Source organism: Pseudorca crassidens, chromosome 15 (genome assembly GCF_039906515.1).
Source record: "Pseudorca crassidens isolate mPseCra1 chromosome 15, mPseCra1.hap1, whole genome shotgun sequence".
Lineage (NCBI taxonomy): Eukaryota > Metazoa > Chordata > Mammalia > Artiodactyla > Delphinidae > Pseudorca > Pseudorca crassidens.
Window position 1 is genome coordinate 61,034,735 of NC_090310.1, and position 5,913 is coordinate 61,040,647.

Sequence of the window (5,913 nt, forward strand, 5' to 3'; positions counted from 1 at the left end):
AGAGAGAGCTTGGCTTGTTCCCAAAGCAGTTGGAACACAGAAAAATGAGGAGATGAGACCAGAGGGCAGGAAGGGGCTGGGTCCTATATGGGTTTGTAGGCCAGGACTAGGAATGTGGAAGCTCCTGGGATGTTTTAAACAGAGCAGTGACATAATGTTAATTCCATATTTAAAAGATTCCTAAGTACTCTGAGTAGAATGGACTACTTCGGGCAAGAATAGAAACTCAATCAGAAAGAAACTGGTAATTTGTCCCAGTGAGAAATGACGGTGGCTTGGATTTAGATGGTAGCAGTAAATTCATCTGTTCATCTCTCCCTTCTTCCTTCTCTCTCTTTCTTCCATCGCTCTCTCCATCCATCCATTCATCCATTTATTAACCAAAACACGTATTAAGTGTCTATGGGGAGTCAGGCACAATGCTGGGATTACAAAGATGAATTAAACATGCTTCCCAACCATGAGGAGCTCACAGAATGGCAGGGTGCATGTCATTGCAATGTAACGATGTGAACACTCCAGTCAAGGAATGCACCAAGAAGGGCGCGAGCTCAAGGGAGGAAACGTGTTGAGCCCGGGAAGCTGGAAAAGGCCTCATGGAGGAGCAGTTGATTGAGCTGGGCCTTTTGCAAGGCACAGAGGAGTTGGATAGGCAGGAGAGTGTCCCTGGCAGGGGGGCAGCATGAGTAAAGGCAAGGAGGTAGCCTGAGAGAGCATGGCGTGTACTGGAGATGTGTAGATGTCCAGGCTGGTGGGATCAACAGGTGTGCGGAGGGACACTCTGGGAGAGGCGGAAGGTGTGCTTATGGCTGCTCGGCTCTGCCTGCCCCTAGCAGAGCCGAGTAATTTCATTAAGTACCAGCTCTTAACGAAGATGCAGCTGTTTAGCAGATGTTGCCTTCCACCCCAGATGGAGGTGCATCTTAGCGATGGGCACAGTATTTCTAGGGCGTCTAATTTGTGAGGCTGCAGAGAGGAAAGAAATTCAAATGCCGCCATTATTATCTAATGGCCATCATTCACTCTGCACCCCCCCTCCCCCAGTGCCACTGCCACTGCCGCTGTCAGACATTCCTGTTGGCCTTGGACTGGAGACAGAGAGGTGGGCTGGCAGGTGGGCTGGGAGTTTGACTTGCTGGTTGTCACTCAGAAAACAAGAGAAGAAAGCAAATGAAAAAGGCGCCAATCCACAGAGCCCCCAAGAACTTTTATGGTAGTGGAAAGTGACCTATGCCCCAGAAAAAGGTACAGATAATAACTGCTATCTATTGAACTCCTACTCAGAGCCAGGTGCTGTGCGAGGGGCTTCACAGACCTTGTCTCTGGTTCTCTAATCCTGTCCCCCATGCAAGGTTCCTGCCTCAGGCCCTTTGCCCTTGCTTTCTCCCCTGTCTGGGAATGCTCTTCCCCCAGCTGCCCACATGGCTCATTCCCCCATGTCTTTCAGTATCACCTCCTCACAGAGGCATCCCCTGATCCCCGCCCCCCCACCCCCACATAAAATAGCACCTTCTCCATCATTCTCTACTCCCTTACCTTGCTTTATTCTCCTTCATCACCCGATATGTATATGCTGTTCAGTGTCTGTTTCTCTCCTCTAGAGTTTAAGCTTCTGAGAGCAAGGATTTTTTTCTGTTTTATTCATTGCGGCCCCTCCAGCACTCAAAAGAATGCGTGACACAAGGCAGAACTCTGTAAATATTTGTTCAAAGCGTGGAAGAATGACCAACAGATCTCACTGAACGTATGAGACCAGCGTCGGGGAGAGAAAATCACTTTCCCAAGAGTTACACAGCCGGCAAGGGGCAAGCTTGGATTTGAATTCGGGTCTGTCTGATTCTAAAGCTCTGCCCTTTTCCTTAAAAGTTTCTCTTCCTCTCTTTCTCCATAGCACTTATCACCACTTACTTGTTATTATCTGTTCCTGGGTTTGGTGTCTGTCTCCCCCACTAAAACGGCAGTCCCACTGCAACAGAGTTCATCTGCTTTGTTCACAACTGACTCCTCTCACACTCACACAACTTCTTTAATCCTGGAAGCAATCCTACCTCTGCAAGGTAGGTTTCATCCATGCCATTTTACAGATGGGAAAATTGAGAGTCAATCAGAGAAACAATTTGCCTTGCCCAAGGTCACCCACCCAGTGCGTGGAGAGCTGGGATTTTCATTTGTCCAACCAGAGGCACCAGCTGCCTGGCCAGATGCAACTTACCAGGGCCCGTCTTTCCCCTCAAGTTTGGCAGTGTCAGGGCCAATGTGAAGCTCGCCCTTAATTCACAACTCCCCAGTTTTGTCCATTTAAGTGAGAACTTTCATGTTAGTTTAACCCAAATTCTCCGTTGACTTCAGTGGAAGCTTTGAATCCATGAGGAAGGTCTGACAGCATATTTGGAGGTAGCACAGGCACCCAGTGGAAATCACATTAGCATACTCATTATCTCAACGTCCTTTGAATGTGTTTTTCAGCTGTTCCTTTAAAGTGGCTCAGTGACAATGGATCCTTTCTATTCACTAATTCCTGGGACTGAAGTGGGCTGTGGTTGGCTCCTAGGTGCTTCTCTGTGCTTTCCAAACGGTGACGATGATGTGAACCCGTGTGGCATAAGGTAATGGAGAGAATGTCATCCAGGCAGATACCCTGAAGGTGCGTGAAGCACATGGTCTGAGTTTGGAAGAAACAACTCCTCAAGTCACGTAGGCAGGTGTGGTGGGACCCCGCAGGGGTGGCAGTGGGGGCACAGGTAACAAAAGCTGTTGCTCAACTGCCTTCCAAGGAGGCGGCCCCCGTTAACAGGAGGCCTCTGGAGGCAGCACAGAACCAGGGATGGCTCTGGGTTGACAAGATGGCTGCTCAACTCTGGAAAGTGCCAGAATCACCTGGGGAGCATTTACCAACACTCAGGGTCCAGCACCCCCTCAAAAGACCATTAGGTTCCAAATCTGGGGGACTTGGGGGAACAACTGGGCTTCAAAGATTTTTGAGTTTTCCCCGATGACTCCAGTACGCCAACAGGCAACTAGTAAATGGAGCTAAACTGCTTTCAAACCAGAGGGGAGGGGAAGTGAGAAGTTGGGTGATGGGTGATGGTGGGGAGGGCGGGGGAAATAAGAAGTCCTTCAAGGATGTGTGGCGAAGAAGGAAGGTCAGAGAAAAACACTCTTGGTTTTGTTTTGGTTTTTTTTTAAGAAAAATTTCAAGTACAGCAAAATGGAGAGACTAGTACAATGACCTGCTTACCAGTTACAGTCTCATCAGTTATCAACATGATGTCCCTCCCTGTGGGGGGCGTTGAGGTGTGTGTGGGAGGTGAGGCACCCCAGCTTCCCCGGGAACCTCCTGGAAAGCCAGCGCTTCTCACCGGTGGTTCTGTGACAGTGGATCCCTGGTGGGAACGCAGAGCGCCAGCACCAGCTCTCAGGGTAGGACAAGCTTTGACAGGGGAACCAACAGCTGGGACGCAAGGACTTTTGTATTAAGGAAAAAAAAGTTAGACTTAAGAAGAAATTCCCACCTATTTGAAATAATTCCTCCTTGACTAGTTCTTTGGTTCTGATGTTTTGGGACGGGGCTGTGGGCCTTACCCCTAAAAGGATCAAGGAAGTGAGGGGACTAGCCTGGGAACAACCAGAGGGTGCAGCTAGGGGAGTGGAAACTGGGCTGGGCTGTCTCCAGGAAGCCCTCTGCTGTGTGCTTCTTTGTTCATAGGACAGTGATTCACTGAGCACTTACTACATGCTGGACGTTGTGTTCTTGATGATAAGGACACACTGGTAAACACGATGGATGAAGATGCTTCCCCACAGGCAGCTTACATTCTAGTGCAGGAGATGGACCACAGGAAGTAAAATACACAGCGTGTCAGATCGCACGCAGTGCTGTAGAGAAAAATAAAGCAGGGAACAGCCTGGGTGGGTGACAATTGTTAAGGTACCCAGGGAAGGCCTCTCTGCTGAGGTGACCCAAACAAGATGATGGAGGGAGCCATGTGGGCTGAGGAACTGCATTCTAAGCTGAGGGAACTTCAAATACAAAGGCCCTGGGTATGGGGTTGTGGGTTGGGGCGTTGGGAGTGCTTCTTTCAGGAACAGCAAGCCCCTTGCATGGCTGGAGCAGAGGGAGAGTGTGGGACGGGGCTGGCAGGGAGGCAGATCTATAGGGAAAACTGATGAGGCCAGACATGTAAGACCTTGAAGGCTTTTGTAAAGACTTTTGCTTTTCTGCTGCATGAGAAGGGGAGCAATGGGTGGGTTTTGAGTGAGAGGACTGAAAGATCTGGCTTACATTTTAGTGGGACCTCTCTGGCTGCTGAGTGCAGAACAACCGTGAAAGTGAGCACAGAGCAGGAGAAGGCTATTGCAGTCACCCCAAGTGACAGATGCTGCCAGCTCAGACCGGGGTGGTGGCGGTGGCCTGGGGCAGAAGTGGGCAGGTTATGCGTCACTTTAGAAGGTAGAAGCAATGGGATTGGTTGACTGAAGGAATGCAGGAGTGTGAGATGAGGAGAGCGGTCAGGGATGGTGCCAAGGTGTTGAATCTCAGCAACTAGAATTATGGGGTTGGCTTTCCCTGAAATGGAAATCCTGCAGGAGCGCTGGGTTTCGGAGGAATGGTTGGGAGTTCTGTTTTGGACAGGTTAGACTTGAGATGCCTGGACAACACAAAATGCAGATGTTGATTCATCTGCGGGACATATGAGTCTAGAGTACAGGGGAGAGGCCTGGCCTAGAGTCAACCCTGACGGTGGGTGAGATCACTAAGGGCATGGTCATAGATGGAGAAGTGAACCAAGGACTGACCTGGGGTTCTGGTGTAACAGGCACGGGGCCAGGCTATTTCTCCTGGCCTCCACTGGCCAACACCAGGCCTGGGGGTCTATGGAGGGGTGTCTTAACCCTGCCTTCCCTGGGTATTTACCCTAAGGTTAAAGGCAAAACCTGAACTAGCCTCATTTTGGAAGAGCAGAAACTCTCAGGTTATATGGAGCCCTGGTGATTGCTGTAAAGCTACTTGCAGGGAGTGGAAGGCAAGAGTTTGACCACGCCTCACAGAATGCATCTTAGCCACTGAAAAATCATTCAGCGCTCAGTGCTCCGGGGACTGAGTCCGTGCACGGTGCGCTCAGCAGCAGTAGTCTGCTGGTCTTCACTTCCTCTGTGCCTTCCCACTGTCTTTGCAATAACTGACCTTGTGGGGTCTTTCAGTTTTTATGCATTTTCCCAACTCTGGGATCCAGATTCAAACACACATCCCTGATGGGCGCTGATCGGTTTAGTTAACTGTGCTCAGCCCCACTGGGTGGAGCTTCTGCACCAGGCAATACCGCTGGCAGCTGACTGGCCTATGTTGCAGAAGCATTTGGGTCGGGTGACATCTCCTGCTCCAATAAGCTGTTGTGGCGGTTATGGGGGCACTAGCGGGTACAGAATATAAAGTCTGAACGGGAATGGAACATGGATTAAGGTGGACTCTGGGGCAGAGAAGCCCCCTGTGTTCGGGTTCATACCCAGCCTCCACCACTTACTGTGACCTTGGGTGGGTTATTCGAGCTGACTGTACCTCCGTCTCTGTAAGTGGAGAATAATAATGTTAACTGCATCTTTGGGTTGTGGTGAGGCCTATGTAAGATGATCAATGAAACGCACAGTACAGTATTTAAGTAGAGCTCAAAAAGTGTTCATCACTGTTGCCACTGCTATCAGGGGACAGTTTATCTGCACTAAGTTAGATGCTTTAAATGCACGTTCTCATCCAGTTCTTCACAAAATCCCAATGAGATAGGTTGTCTTTTCAGTCCCATCATATAGGTGTGAAAATGGAGGCACAGGGAAGTTACCTGACTTGTTCTAGGGTCCCTCAGCTATTAAGCATAGAGCCGGGATTCAAACACAGGTTTATCTGGCTCCAGAACCATT